This window comes from Humulus lupulus, chromosome X (genome assembly GCF_963169125.1).
Source record: "Humulus lupulus chromosome X, drHumLupu1.1, whole genome shotgun sequence".
In the NCBI taxonomy this organism is placed as follows: Eukaryota; Viridiplantae; Streptophyta; class Magnoliopsida; order Rosales; family Cannabaceae; genus Humulus; species Humulus lupulus.
Window position 1 is genome coordinate 190,551,888 of NC_084802.1, and position 17,438 is coordinate 190,569,325.

A 17,438-nucleotide genomic window follows, 5' to 3' on the forward strand; every position below is an offset into this window, starting at 1 on the left:
TGCTGGTTTGGTAAAGAAGCAATTATCCATTGCAAAAGGTGTAACACATTATTTCGAAATGCATGACTTAACTTAGAGAGTGCCGCCTTAGGGTCGGTCAAGCCTAAAATACATCACTCATTTCTATCTTCGTAAGAAGCCACACTTGGTATTAATATGTCTAGAAACCTTCCTTAGGGGGACTGAAACAAAGCCATCTCGAGGTTCTATTTATATCTCATGGTGTTGTACTAATAATGGAGACCATAGGTCCATTGAGATGTTCACCTTCTCCCACTTACTATTTTTGATTAAATGTGTTCTTATTAAACTAATCAACTAATTCCAAATTAATTATTAGTTTATTAATAACCCTATGACTGTAATTAATTATAAAATACATTTATAATTGTAAAAGTGTGTTTCTGTAATTAATGTGATCTAGATAATTACCCATTACATTTATCTAACTTTACTAAAACGCTTTTTACATAAAGTTGGTTATCTTAGAGGCCTATAAAATATATTGTCTTTATTATGGTGTGAGTTACCAAGTTTTAACTAATTTAATACTTAGTAGTTTACATGCAATTGGTTTCTCCAAAACAATTCATATAAACAAATAGGACAATCCTAAATAATCATGTTTCTAAAAAATGCATGATTAATGAGAAACTATGTGGAGTTTCATGAATGGCATGTAATTGACTAATGCATGATCACGTTATCAATCAAACATCAATGAATATTTATTTAAATAAATACAATAAATAAATAAACAATAAATAATGAACCAAGTACTATTGGGTATTTCTAAAATTTACAACACTTGTAAAATATAGAAATAAAATTGAAATCTAAGCCTATGTAGCTTTCAAGACTCCAAGAATGCTTCTCCTCTCTTTTAGGTTTTCTAGCAAATCTTTAGGGATTGGTTATGCACATCCTTTTAATTAGAAACAAACTTTCTACGTAATTTATTTAATTAAAATTAACTTTGAATTAAATAACCATTTTTGTCATCTTTTTTATTAAATTGGGGAAGGCTCAGGCCGCTGGCTTGGCTGGTGGCTCGGGTCCTCCTTTTCTTTGTGTGCAGATTTTTTAAAATTACATATTTCAAAAATAAAATTTATAAAAAATCCTATGCTCTTTATGGCTTACACAAGATCTAGAAACTCAAATTTCTAACCCAATAGCACCATATAATTAGTGATCCATCATTCAACCATACATTCAAAAAAACATATCAATCTATTTAATATACATATCAACATACATATAACAAATGCAAGAAACTCACACACTATTTAATATATATACATGTATAGACTTCTCTGGTACAAATTGTTGGTAATAAATAATCAAATCAAAGGTGCGTAACGGAATATATGGATCCATTTTAATAAATATTAATACCAGTCAGGATCATATACATATATATACATTAAATTACATACAAAAAAGAACAGGGATTACCTCTTGTAGCCTATAGAGTGTCATTGAATCTTTTTGTATAAAATCAGTGATCTTCCTATCCAGTAATCTGAAAGCTCACACCTTGATCTTCCATACCAATCCTCAAACACACAACGATGTGTGCGGGCACGTAGGATTCAAAATATTGATTTAATTTACTCTCTAGATGTACTCAACACATGAGATCTAGAGAGGTTTGACTGAGAGAAAAGGTTTAGAATAGTTTTCACGTTTAGAGAAAACTATCGCTTTAGAGAAAGTCTATATTTTTAATCTCATAAAAATAAACAAAAAGCTTGTTCTAAAAGTCATGTACTATAATGCCCCGAAATCCCTAATGCGGTTTAATGGCTGGATTAGTAGGCCGGGAGGGTCATAACTGTTTAATTATGCCATTAAATGAATATATGCATGTTTATGTGAATTATATTATAATATGATGTTATATGCATGCATGTGAGTCCACATTTGATTATTAGGGTGTTTTGGTAATTTGGCCCGTTGAGGGCATATTTGTGTATTTTGGTGCATATTGTGAGTTATGGATGAGATCCCATTATTATGAAGATATATTCAAGCTATTCGGCATGAGATGATCTTATATTTCAAATTAGCGGTTTTGTCATAACGGGGTCTTTTATTGGGATATTGAGTAATGAGAATGTTATTTGATGATAAGTTGGGAGTTATTGAGATCAGGAGGGGATTCTGGGAGTTTTGACTATAATGTCCCCGAAAGTGTTTTCGGGACCCCGAGCACTAGGTTTTATTTGAGGTTACTTAAGCTTGAAGTAGCTTGTCAGATAGAACCGTACGTTAGAAAACCCTTTTCTCTCTTCCCGTTAGTTCATTTTACCATTCGAGGCATTTTCAAAGAAATCTCGAGTTCTAGGAAAGATTAGAAGCTTCTTGACCAAATGATTTGACGAGAAACAACCCAATCAAAGGTAATCTAAGTTTTAAGTTTTGAGTTTTTAGAGTTTCTAAGCTTCGAATTGGATTTTGTGAATCGTTGAGTTTTTGGTTCGTTTGAGCCTCGGGATTTGATAGTTTTGGATCATTGGGAAGCTTGGGAACTTTGATTTTTGGATTTGGAAGTGTTTAGGTATGTTTTTGGAGTGTTTGGGATGAAGGAGATCGAGTTTTGGCTGGTTCTGGGTTGGGGGCCGCGGCCTTGTTCTTGGGCGCCGTGACCCTAGCCCGAAGAAGCAAGAGGAGCATTTTGGCCTTGCTGGGCGTCGCGGCCCTGGGTATGGGGCGCCGCGGCCCTTGCTCCTGGTGTGGCTGGGGGCTGCGGCTCAAGGTCTTGGGTCGCGGCTCTTGGGTGGTTTTGAGCCCGTTTGAGTGTTTTGACCTCGGGAACTTGGTTTTAGGCCTCGGAATTGTTCCTACTACCCGGATTAGTGGGGATTGATGTCCCGGAGGCTAGATCTTAGTTTGGGAACCTTTGTTGATCATTTCATTGATGGTGTCCCATATTTGGTTATGACTAGGTGACTGCTAAAGGGCTAAAAGTCAGATCATTCTCAAGGCTCATTCTTCTATTCATTCTCGCTAGAATCAGAGGTAAGAAAACTGCACCCTGTGTATTTGACATGCATGAATTTTGTTGAGGCATGTTGATTGGTAAATGTGGACATTAATTGCACATTAAATGCTTAGCAGAGCTTGCTTACTTGTGTATGGTACTGATTAGTCAGGGACGACACTGGTCGCATATTACTGACCTGTGAGTCAGAAACGACATAAGTGTCCTGAACACAAGGCTGATAAAAGATTAGATCTAATTGATATCAGCGTTGAATGACTCTAGAGCATTAATGTTGGACCGACCCTAAGGTCGATGAAACTTATAAGCGCTTGACTAGTCTAAGACTAGTTACTCAGAGCCAGGGCCTAAGGCCTAGGTGACTGCTTGTCGCATGGCTAGGGAGTTGAATCCCATGGTTATGATTCTATGGTCATGAGAAAGGTTATGTTGGTGACTAGTCATCATGCACCTATCCTGTTTAAGCTAGTGAAAGGTTCACTTATCTGTAAATCCCCGGTGACCCTATTGTCACATGGCTAGAGGGAATGGAACACACTTTAGTGACTTTTGCGACTGTCACTCATCTGTTTTGGACTGAAAGTTCTGAATGATTATTATGATAATTGTTGATATTATATTCATAATATATTGTGTTTTCTTGCTGGGCCTTGGCTCATGGGTGCTATGTGGTGCAGGTAAAGGGAAAGAAAAGCTCACCCAGCCTTGAGTGGAGAGCTTAGGTGGTTCTGTGTACATATGCGGCTGCTTGACCACCACAGCCAAGGAGTTCTCAGAGGAACTAGGGGGTTCACCCTATTTTTGCCGCTTAGGTCGGCGGGTTGTAAAATTTGAACAGTAATGACCACTTTGAGTTGTAAATAACTTGTAAAAGTTTTTGATGGGCCCATGAACTGTTTTATGTATTAAATAAAATATATCATTTCTTTTTTATTGGTTTTCTACCTTAGCCTGTTAATAACACTAGAAGCACGTTTTTAACCAAAGGACTCGGGTAGAGAGTTAAATTTCTAGTTCACCGTAACTGTTCTGGGGTAACCAGGGCGTTACACGTACTATTTGACTTATATAAAAATAATTTAATCTAATTAAATAATCTTTATTTTATTAAAAATAAAATTCAAATTAAAATTGATCTGATATTTATTTTTAACTATTTATTTAAATCATATTTAAAAAGAATAATTAAATAATTGATTAACCAAATTTATTTTAAATTCAAAATTCAAATCATAGGGATAAAAATCTCTGAGTTAGGCGCCACACATTGTGTTGTACAGTGTGTGTCACCCAACCCTTTTAGGGTTTCCCTAATTTTCTCATTTGTTTGTTTAATCAACTTTTAAGACAATATATTTATCTCAACATAAATATCAACTAATTCAAAATTAACTTTATCTTAAAATATCAGATTTAAATTAAATAAATAAATATCATATTCTAAATAAGATATATATTATTCTCTCTTTATAAAAAAACTATATAATTAAATAATTAATTAATTCACAATTAATCAATTACCCATAATTATTTCCTTGCCTTGCAAAATTAATTCCTTTGCAATTTAATCCTTCTCTCTACAAATCTTTATTTTGACATCATTACCCTAGACAGTGTAGGACAAAGATGATTTGGGGACCATGAACCTATAATACAAAGCTCCAATAAACGAGATTATTAATCAAACTCTTTAATTTGATAATCTTATTTATTAATTCCATGATTACTCCACTATAAATATGGAATTGCACTCTAAGTATTTATAGAATTATATTTCAGAGTTTTCTCTTATAGTCCATTAATATAATCCATATATGTAGTTATGTCCTCCATTATTAGTTCATTAATTAGAGCTGGTCAAAATTACTGTGTTACCATTCTAATTACCTTTTGATCTTTAAGTACCATTAATTCACTAGCGAATAATTAATCTATAATCTAACTATAGATTTTAGCTCAAAAACTATTCAGTTCCAGAATTAACCCTTAAGGGAACCCATATTCGATCTGTTAGGAAAGCATGGATTCCAATATTTTAATTCATGTTCCCAGCCATCCATGATATTGAATCTCCAAAACAAGCCATTAGCCTCAGTATTCTAAGAGACCTTAACGAGTGAATCAAAAGATCCAATAAACACAAACAGAAATTCATGAATACTCAGGATTTAGACTGATCTATAAATGATCATCTATTACGATAAGAATTAAATCTTTATGTCAAACGACAAGTTTATAAAGATAGTTAATTCTCACCAGTCATGTCATATATAATCTCTATTATATACAACACCTTTAATAAGATGTCTATCTATATCAGTAATATGAATCTAGATTACTAGCATCTCGTATGCTTAGCAAACCATACTAGTAACCATTCATTAAAGATTCCTTTCTTTAATATGTTACTGACTATTTTATTCGTTATATATAATGTAACACTGTGGATAACCAAGGCCGTTACACGGTGTGATTATAAATGTGAAAGACTTGCTAATCAAGTCACATAGTTGAAAACGTGATCCTAAAGTCATAATTAGGTTAGGGTTAAAAAGATTTTGGTCATAAACGGGAAATTTCTCATTTAAATAAACGTTTAATACATGGGATCCCAAAAAACAGGTTTTGAAGGACAGTTTACAAAATTTCAGAGTTATATACATCCATAAGCCACTCTAATGGCAAAATACGCATTTCAAGCTTTCTTGTCCCTGTACTATTCCTCGGCTGTGGCGGACGAGTAGCTGACTATGTACATTTTGCCCCAGAGCTCTCCAACTCAAGATTGGTCCCCCTTGCCCTTGCCTTTACCTGCACTACGTAGCACGCGTGAGCCAAGGCCTAGCAAGAAAACCATAATGCATAGCATCAATAATACAGACAATCAAATAATCCATAAAGATGTTAACCAGGTAACTAGCATGCCATAGTAATCATCCAATCAGAGAGATCATCACTTACTCATAAGCCATTCATCACAGTATTAAACAAGCTATAAACAATAGACAATAACGATAACATAACAATATTCATCATACAATACTCAGGGTCGGCGCCCTTACGCTGCACCCTCTATTTAATCCACTGTCTCTGGCTCACTTAGGTCGAGCCTAATGTTTAACCCACTAACTCCGGCCCGCTTAAGCCGAGCTCAGTGATTACTAAGTTATCCTCAGCTACCATTGGTTGAGTTGCGTCCTGTTCGCAATTATTAATCTTGGCACTCTTAGGCCGTTCATTTCATGCTCCCACAACATAGCACAATCACATCACATGTATATTCAAATACAGGGAATCTCAATCCCACACAAGGGTGCAATTTTCTTTCCTTTAATTCCGAGTGCTTTAGTTACTACAAACGATCCTCGAGCACGATTCCGCTCCAAGCCTTGGCGTACACCTAGTCACAATCCATAAATGATACTTCGATGAGTTTTAATTCCAAAGGACAAGCCTAGGACCAAACTCACGCTCTCAGGACCCCAAGTTCACCAAACGAGGTGGTGAACCTGTCCCTCGACCCCCAAGCGAAAACACTAAGAAAATATCCAAAAACCAATTTCAGGAGGCTGAGGAGCGCTACAACGCTACAATGTGGCCACTACAACGCTATAGAAAAAAACCCAAAACCCCCAAAAAAAACACAGCCTAGCGTTGTAGCACTCCCAACCTAGCGCTACAACCAGAACATGCGAAATTCTGGGTTTCCTCATCGAATTTCCCCGAGCCAGAACCCAAAAAATCCTTCCCAATTATCCACCAAACACAAAATTAAGTCCTTAGACCACTATAGCTCACCCAATACAACACAATAACACTACAACTTAGCTAACAACCTCATCAAACATAGAAAACAAAAATTGAGCTTGAAGCTCAAGAACTTCATCTGAAAACTAGAAAACCCAGATAATCAAGGTCAGAAATTGTTACCTCTGATGGATGAATCCAACCCTAGGTTTCCCTCAGTGTTCCTCCCAGCTTTGACTCCTCCAATTCCCAAGTTTAAATCCTTAAACTTCCATCCAAAACCAAACTTAGAAACCATTATCAACAAAATCAGCAAACTCAGAAAAAACCATAAACCTTAAATTAATTTGGAAACTAATTCTAGTTGAATCCCTTAGCTACCCCAAGGATCAAAACCCCAAACCTAGCTTAAACTTCCTCTTGAGTTCTCAGCTTCAAAATCCTCAAGGGAGAGTGAGAGGGAAAGAAATCGTGAGGAAGAGGGAGAGAGTTCTGTTTTTTCTTCTTTTCCTTCAGTTTTCTACAACTTTCCTTTATGCTCTAAAGAGAGGTCAAGGCTCAAAAATAAGCATTCTTAAACGCGAAAATACATGGTAAAAGTAGTATTCGAATTTGAATATAATGACGTAGAAATAGTGCAATCGAATGAACTATGCATGAATATATAGAAGTCCGACCATAAGCACGTCAGTATTTGTATAAATAAACAAATATAAAAGAAAGTCCTCAATAAGACGAAAAGTATATGTGCATAAAAAATTCGAGAAAGAAATTTAAGTATAAAACTACCAGTAAACTATACGAGCATTTGCATAAGTTAATAAAATACCTCGAGCTTGATTTGTAGTATAAATTGTCTTGGCCCAAAGGGCCTTGATAAAGGGTATACTAAAAAAATAGATAAGGGACGCAACCCTTGTAAAAAAGATAAATTATTCTTGGTTGATAATCGACCTCTTCTCCTTTCTCCTCTTCGCCACCCGCCTCAAAGGTGGTGCTCGCGATCACCTCTTCTTCAGCCAATCGAGCCTTCCATTTGGTCAGAAACTCCTCTTCCTTATCCATTAGGAATGAGGTATCGATCTTAAGATTAAGCGACCACATTTTGTACATGGCTCAATCAGTGGCCTATTCTTTCTTGGCAATGAACTCCTCGAGCATACGTTTCTTCTCGTCCTCAAGGATTTCATAGGCGGTGCTCTTCTCCTCTTTAAGGTGCTCGATCTCAGCCTTGGTAGTGTCGAAATCGAAGGAGGCAATTTTTCTCTGGGTAGCTTTGAGGGCGTCCTCAACCTTGACCTGGGTTTCCCTGGCCTCTCTGAGCGAATTTTTGGCTTTGGACTGGGCTCCCTTGGCCTATTTTAGGTTGTCCTCATCCTAGACTCGAGCTTGATGGGCTTCATTAGCCAGTTTCTCGCTAGTTGTGACCTTGGAGGATAGCAGGGAGCACTAGAGCACAAATCCAAGGAGAGCGTAAAAGGAAAAACAACAATAGTCAGCAATAGAAAAATAACTGAAAATAATGAGGTAAATGAGTAAAGCAGACTTATAGAAACCCTAACCTCTAGAGAATGGTCAAAGAGAGCCATGGTGTTATCTCCCCTCAGGAACCTCCACGCATTGTTGTCGAGATTGTTACATGATTGGCCAGTCTGCGACAGTAAGTCGGGGCACAGGTCGGCTCCTAAGGCTCCAACCTCATTCGCCAAAGGGTACTCTAGCATATGTATCATGGCATAAAACTTGCGAACCACAGTTGGAGTCGGGGCACCTAATAGCTTCGATGCCTTGTGCTCCATAATTTTTTCACCCTTATCCCCAGTGAGGACTTTACTTGGGGGGGAGGAGGTGGAGTCTTCTTCTTTAGGGGGGAAGGCGTCTTGGTCTTTTTCTCTCTGGGGGCAGCCTTTGAGGTCGCCAAAGGAGGGTCCTCATCAACCTTAGAAGAACGAATGTCCTTCTTCAAAGACCTGCGGCCAGGCTTGCTACCTCAGGCCTTAGGAGGCATCCCAAGGATGTTCTCGAGGTCGGAGTCCATATCAACTGAAAAACAGGAAAAATTTTATTAGTAACTAGTTATCGCAACGAGATCAAGAATGGTTAGTATGTGTAGAAAATGGTGAATGAAATTATATATTTTATTCATGTAAATAACATATATTTATACAACACTAGAGAAACTAAATTATGAAGGTAGGAGAGAAAGAGGAAATAAAATAATTACAATTGACCTTAATTTCTAGCTAATATTCTAACACTCCCCCTCAAGCTGAAGCATAGATGCTAATCATGCCCAGCTTGTTACAAAGATAATCAACCCGCACCCCATTCAAAGCCTTTGTGAAAATGTCCCCTAATTGTTCTCTAATCTTCACATATTCTGTGGAGATCAAGCCTTGTTGAATTTTCTCATGAACAAAATGACAGTCAATCTCAATGTGCTTAGTTCACTCATGGAACATAGGATTTGAAGCAATATGAAGAGAAGCTTTATTATCACACCACAATCTTGCTGGTACTGAAGTCTTAAATCCTACTTCAGTCAAAAGCTGATATATCCACATTATCTCACACACAAACTGTGCCATAGCTCTATATTCTGATTCTGCACTGGATCTAGACACAACATTTTGCTTCTTACTCTTCCAAGAGACCAAATTGCCCCCAACAAAGACACAATAACCTGAAGTGAATCTTCTATCCACCATGGAACTAGACCAATCTGCATCTGAGAAATACTCAATCTGGGTGTGCCCGTGATCCGTGTAAACAATACCTCGTCCGGGTGCTCCTTTCAGGTAACACAAAATTTTCTCTAATGCTGCCCAATAATGAATAGTTGGAGATGACATAAATTGACTGACAACACTAGCTGAGAATGCAATGTCTGGACGAGTCACAGTAAGATAATTAAACTATCCAACTAATCTGTGATACTTCTCAGGGTCTTCAAATGGTTCTCCATCACTCGTTAGGTGCACATCAAGATTCATTGGACTACTACAAGGTTTTGCTCCTAACTTTCCTGTCTTAGTTAACAAATCAAGTACATACTTTCTCTGAGATAGAAAAATACCTTGTTTACTCCGAGTGACTTTAACTCCCAAGAAATACTTGAGCGCCCCCAAATCGTTCGTGTGAAACTGGGTATGAATGAATGATTTAAGAGATGAGATGCCTCTAGTATCATTTCCAGTAATAACAATGTCATCCATATACACAACCAACAAAATAATACCGATTGTTGATCGTTTATAGAACACAGAATGGTCGGACTTACTTTTCAACATACCAAATTTCTCAACAGCCTGACTAAATTTACCAAACCAAGCACAAGGACTTTGTTTCAAACCATATAAAGATTTGCGAAGACGACAGACTCGCCCTGACTCCCCCTGAGCAACAAACCCAGGAGGTTGCTCCATATACACCTCTTCCTGACGATCTCCATGAAGAAAAACATTTTTGATATCAAGCTGATGCAAAGGCCAATGATGAGTAGCTGCCATTGAAATGAACAGCCGAACAAATGTCAGCTTAGAAACAAGAGAAAAAGTATCACAATAGTCTACTCCATATGTTTGAGCATAGCCCTTAGCAACAAGACGAGCTTTTAATCGAGCAATTGTGCCATCTGGATGAACTTTAACCATGAATACCCATTTGCACCCGATAGCCCATTTTCCACTGAAGGTAAATGGACTAAGTCCCAAGTACCATTTGCATTTAAATCATTCATCTCTTCTATCATCGCATCATGCCAACCAGGATGAGATATGGCTTCATGAACAGTTTTAGGAATCGAAATAGAATCAAGAGAAGCAAAGAAGGAGCAAGAAGAAGAGGACAAATGATTATAAGAAACAAAAGAAGAAATAGGATAAGTACATTGGCGTTTACCTTTACATAGTGCAATGGGAAGATCATCGCTGGGATCCAGATTTAATGACGAAGAAACAGGTGCAGGATATGAAACAGGAGGTGGATGCCTGGAGTAAACTTTAATGGAGGTGGAGGAGGTGTAGGCAAGTCAGGAGCTATGACCGAGGCAGATGGAGAAACAAGAGACTCGTCAGAACATGTGTTAGGCGCAAAAGATGTGATAGAATATACTAACAAATCATCATCCTCCCCCTGAAGAGTAGGAGTAGGTGAAGACGAAAAATAAGGTGTATTTTCCACAAAAGTAACATCAATAGAAACAAGATATTTGTTAAGATCAGGACAATAACACCTATACCCTTTCTGAAGACGAGAATAACCAAGAAAGACACACTTTAATGACTTAGGATATAATTTGGTGACATGTGGACGGACATCTCGAGCAAAACAAACACTGCCAAATATCCGGGGAGCAACTGGAAACAATGACTTACCAGGAAAAAGAATTTTATATGAGATCTCACCATTAAGGACAGAGGATGGCATGCGATTGATAAGAAAACATGTTGTGAAAACGACATCGGCCCAAAAAGGTTTAGGAACTTGCATTTGGAACAAGATGGCTCGTGCAATTTCAAGAAGGTGTCTGTTTTTATGTTCTACTACACCATTTTGGGATGCAGTATCAACACAAGAAGTTTCATGAAGCATGCCATGAGAGATCATATAAGATTGAAATTGAGCAAATGTATATTCTTTGGTATTATCAATTCGCAAAGTACGAACAGAAACATTAAATTGATTTTGAATCTCAGCACAAAAAGCACAAAATATAGAAAACAACTCAGAACGATTTTTCATTAAATATAACCAAGTTACACAAGAATAATCATCCACAAAAGTAACAAAATACCTAAATCTAGGTTTAGACAAAATAGGAGAAGGACCCCAAACATCAGAATGAACTAACTCAAAATGAACATTAGCACGTTTATTGACTCGAGGACTCAAACTAACACGATGATGTTTGGCAAACTGACATGACTCACAATCTAATGAAGACACCTTACTATATTGAGGACAAAGATTCTTGAGCAAAGGAAGGGATGGATGGCCCAAACGACAATGAGCTTCAAAAGCAGAAGCGACACTCGGACAAGCAATACAAGTTGGTGGCAGTGGATCCAGAACATACAGGCCGCCAGATTCATGTCCTTTACCAATAGTCTTCTTCATCATAAGATCTTGAAATAAACAATGATCGGGAAAGAATGAGATGCAAAAATTTAGAGTACGAGTGAGTTGACTAACAGAAAGCAAATTAAAGGATAAATTAGGTAAATGTAAGACTGATGACAAAGTGAGCAAAGGTGTAGGAGCAACAGTGCCACATCCAAGAATAGAAGATGGTGATCCATCAGCTAAGGTAACAGTAGAAGTGGGACTAAGAGACTGAAAAATGGAAAAGAGACTGGAATTACCTGTCATGTGATATGTGGCACCAGAATCAATGACCCAATTTGAGGATGTGGAAAGAAGGCATGCATTAGATTTACTTGAATCAGCAATCGCAGTGACAGAAGGAGATGAAGACTTAAGTGATTCCTGATACCTCGAGAACTTGGCAAATTCATCAACAGAAATAAGGACTGATTTGTCAGATGCATCAATAGTGCTTGTAATATTAGCAGAATGTTTTTGTTGATTTTTGAACTGTAACTTCCTACACTCAAACTTGGTGTGGCCTGGTTTCTTACAATAATTTCACATAATGCTCTCGGAATTCGGTGTTTGATTGTCAGGTCCTTGTGAATTACCTCTTCTATATCCACTTGGAGTAGAGTTTTTCCATGGTGCAGAATTGTTATGACTCACCAAGGCGCTATTAAGAGGAGCCGAAGAGGTTGTTTCGGTGCAAAGAACACGGGTAAACACATCTTGTAAATAGGAGACATCAGAACCAGAAAGAACCTGTGACTTTGCAGAGTCAAAATCAGATGAAAGTCCTACTAGAAAGCTCATAATAGCCATCTGCTCTCGTTGGCACTATTGAACCTTCACATCAGGACTAAATGGCAGCAACACATTAAGCTCTTCGTAGGTTTTTGTAGAGTCCCAGAACTTTACTTAGCTAGTTAGATAGTAGAAGTAATAGTAATAGCTAGTAGTAGTTATAGTATGTTTATTACTGTGGATTTTGGTTCAAGCTGGGACTTAGTTGAACACTCGTAGCAACACTTATAGATGTTATAAGTTTAACCTATAGTTTAAGAAAATTAATTATAACATAAGATTTGATTAATATAGCTGATTATAAAGATGTTATTTATTATACTATAAGGTTTAGATAGAACTAATAAGATCATCACATTTGTCGTGTGCATGTTTATTGAGAAATTACAAAATTTTTGATGAATAGTTTTATAAAATAAATATTTAAGAACCCTAGAACCTGCCAGCATCTTTAAAAACGTTATATGACTCAGTCAAAGTTGTTTACCTAATTCAAATTTAGCAGAAAAAGTGCAATTACGTGTATAATATTTCAGCGTATGCCGATATATCGCAGCTTTAGGGGCGATATATCGCTACACGAGGAATACGAAAACACGTGAACTTCGCACAAATGCATCGACGAACACTCGGGGCATAAGCCTAAGCGATATATCGCCTACAATGGGCGATATATTGGTCCTAGGGCAAGTTTTTCAAACTTTTTTGAAACCGAGCTCATTTTATTCCTTAAACCTCTTAGCAAGCCTCTGGATGTTTTGACCGAGTCTTAAGCCTCTGTTGAACGAATATTCAAATGTTTTTCAAGAAATATTCATTATTTTTATTCAAGCTAAAAGAAGATCTTTTAACTCCTTGAACTCTATAAATAGGACCTAGTGCCCAGTCGTTTCTCTCATTCTTCAAGCTGTGTTCAGAGCCTTCGAGCTGCTAGGTTTACTATTGAGTGATAAACACTTGGGTTGGGTTATAAGCTTTATCAATTTAAGCTTTATAAACACTTGGGAAGTAAGATAAATAGTGTGTTTTTCTATATCAAGGTGTAGTTCGGTTCTAGTACATCCAGAGGTATTCCTATTCCTAGTTCATTTCTGTATGTCTCTTTAGTTTCTTTTAGTTTTCTTTACTCAAATCCTAATTCGTTGTTTTCTACTCTTGGTTAGGTATTTAAGTTCTTTGAACTTAAGGTTTCTTTTCGGTAAGTTTCATCTTGGTGGTTTAGTTCATTTCTTGATCATCTCTTTCATTAGAAATACTCACATTTTTATTGTTGGTTTTAGGAGTGTTCCAAATCCCGTCCTTGTTCTCACATCTTGGTTTTGGTAAGGAAAATAGGATAGATTTTGTATGCTTTCATGTTTTGATATATGTTTATGTCATATGTATGATATGTTTTTAGTTATTTTAGTTTATGAATTGTTTAGATAACAATCACATAATTTGTTTAGATAACAAATATATAGCTTGTTTAGATAACAAGTCCCAATAGTAGATTCCTTGGGCATATGATTGTTTAGATAACGAGCCCCATAAATTTATATGACTTGTTTGGATAACTAGCCCCGTAAATTTATGGGCATATGATTGCCTAGCTAGCAAGTCCCAAGAAGTATGATGGCCATTGTAAAAGATGTTGTTTTTATATAGTCATATGTTTATAGTATATGTTCATGATATAGTTTATGTGTATGCTTTATGTTTTAGTAGATTTTCCTTGCTGAGCATTAGGCTCATTCATGTATTTTTATGTATGCAGGAAAATAGTTATGGCGGTAGAAGGTTCTTGGCATCTTAGGGTTATGTATTGAGGAAGAATGGATTCGTTGGACTGCGTGAATGATTCAAGGACGAAGTTATTTTCAGTTTTTTTTAATTATGTTTCTATGTATTGCACTTGGTTTTGTAAACAATTTCAATTAAGTTAAGTTATGTATTATTTTTCAAACAATGGGATCCCATACCCCGAATTTATGAATTTCAACATTTACCTTATAGTTTTTAATAAAGTTATGAATGTTTCGTATGTATGTTTTCTTAAGAATAATGTCTATGTATAGTAGTTTTTAATGGTCCAAAGTCTTAGAATTAGTTGGTTCATTACAGTTGGTATTAGAGCAATGGTTCATTCGCATGAATTTCTCTTTGATACACACGCTCAAGCTCCGAATCTAACCGCCAAGTAAGTGTTTATGTTATAGTTATTGTGTTTATATGTATTGCTAACGTTTTAGCCTTTATGTTTTCAGTTAAGAATGAATGGAGCATTAACTTATGAGGATATTCGAGCCATTAAGGCCTTAAAAAGAATTAGAGAGCCAAGAAACACCGTAGGAATGCTAGAAAGAATCACTCGAAGACTACTTTTATTCCACAGGGAGTAGGTCACCTCCAAGAAACTAAGCAAATCATGACGAGAGCTACGAAGCAATATGTTTTAGTGTACGCCCTGGTTTTCCCACGGGCTGTTTAGCAGGGCGGGCCCCGGACTAAACCTGGTTTAGTCCGAGGCTCCCGCAAGCCGGAGGCTTTATTCCCAGGACGGGCCCTTGTCAGCTCGAGGGTGTCTTGTTTCCAGCTCACATTTGTTGCCCCAGGAGCTGAGAATGACATCCGAAGGCCACGGTCGGGAGCAGCTCGGGTTATGAACTGCTCCGGTAGCGAGCTTCTCAGGAAGCTCCGACCCTATGGGAAGTCAACACGCAAGATAAACGTGCATATTCCTGTCATCACATGTCCGGTATCCCCCTGACTTCTCGGACACGCAGCAGGAACGTGCGTATTCAGACATCCACGGACGGGTTGGGCCGTGCGGCCCATTATCTCCTTCCATACTGATTAGACCACACTTGTGTGTCAGGTTTAGGAATTAATCATGAATGTCACAGATTTGATATGACAAATGGTAAGGTCACGGGATGACCTCCCTACCAACTTCCAGGTGCCCTCTCCTATAAATAAGGAGACCCTGGGAGTTGATGGAGGTTGGAAAAAATAGTCTTTGAAGAACTATATACTTTGTAAACCAAATACCCAGAGAATATCAATAATATTGACTAGTGGAGTAGAGGGATTTTAACCTTCGAACCACTTAAAAACGTGTCTTGAGTCACCTAGTTCTTCCCCAAAAGATTTCATATCTGTGACGGTTCTACTTTTAGTACTAATCTCTTTCTCTTCTTCTCTTAATTATCTGTTGCCGAAGAACCGCGTCAACATTTAGTAATTAGACTTTTCAGAGATTATCCTACCGTAATTGCAGCCTTAGAAGACATATGTGAGACGATAGATGATGAATATAAATTACCGGTAGCTATGAGATATTATTTTCTCATACTTAGGTTCACTTCTAAAATGGAATTCCAATTTACCAATCAGCAAAAATATATAATTTTTATGAATTCTCCTCGAGGGCATTTGGAGGCTCAAGATAATGATAACTACGAAGAGATAGATGATGATATGTTAGATGAAGGATCAAATGTAGAAGATCCAATTTTTAGAATAGATTAGTTTCCTTGTTTATTTTATTTATTTGCATTTGTGATTGTGATTGTAAATAGTGAAAACTTTTTTTTTTCCAAATTAATATCATTGATATTTTGATGACATGTATGAGTTTGATTTTCTTTTGCAATCATTATAAATAATAAGTTTAATGAATAATGACTAAGTTCGGTGAGGGTGGATACAAATCAATGAACCGGGTTCTCTATATTGAGAGTTAGGGGGCCATAGTAATGGGAACGATTTTACTGATCCCAGCCTTCCCTCAATATGGTTAACTTTGGAACAACGATGAGTTTCGAGCCTGAGAATTTAGTCATATAGGATGATTAGAAACAGACTTAGAAAATAATAAAGATGGCTTATTTTTCTAAGTATAGAAACCCACTCTAATAATAAAGAAGGCTTATATAACTTTCATAAGAAATCATAATTTATAGGTCTGAGTTATGTTTATTTAGATTAAGTTTTGGCTTAGAGCCTATTACGGTAAGTTCTAATATGTTTCCTCGACTATTAGAACTTTGCAGAAGATGTCATTTGGAAGGTATGCTCACACCATTACCAATGCCGATGACTCCAGGGCCGCTCATGAGACTAATGAAGCCCTTCTAGTGTGCAGAAGTGAAACACGTGCTACCACTACTGCTGCTACTCAAAGTGCGCCGCCACCGGTTGACACCACTGTAGAAATTGTCTGGCTATGACAACAAGTAAAAGAGCTGCTACAACGACAACAGACTCAGCCACAGCCGCAACATAGCAACAATAATAGGCAAAAGAGAAGGCATCCCGATAGTAAGCAGGCCAATGGGGACAAAAGATTATGAGCAAATGATAGGTCGGGTTATGTAGAATACCCACAGTGCTCCAAATGCCAAAAGAAACATCTTGAGGAATGTTGTGCAAATACCAAGAAATGCTACATTTGTGGCCAGGAAAGTCACCGAAAGAGGGAGTGCCCCCAGCTCAAGCAAAAGGAGAAGAGGCATAACATGATGGTTCCAGACCAAGGTCTTTGCCTTGACCCAAGGAGGAGCCCATTCTAGTAACAAAGCAGTTACATGTCAGATTCCTATCCTCGATAGTATATGTTCTAGTATTGTTTGATTCAGGAACAACATACTCGTATATCTCGTTAGGAATGATAGAGAACTTAAACAAACCTTGTAGAACTAGGTTTGTAACAGAGTTGCCTTCGGGCAAAGTAGTTCTATCATCATTGATAGTACGAGGTGTACAGATCAAAATCAAGGACGTAGAACTAGAAGGAGACCTAATAGAA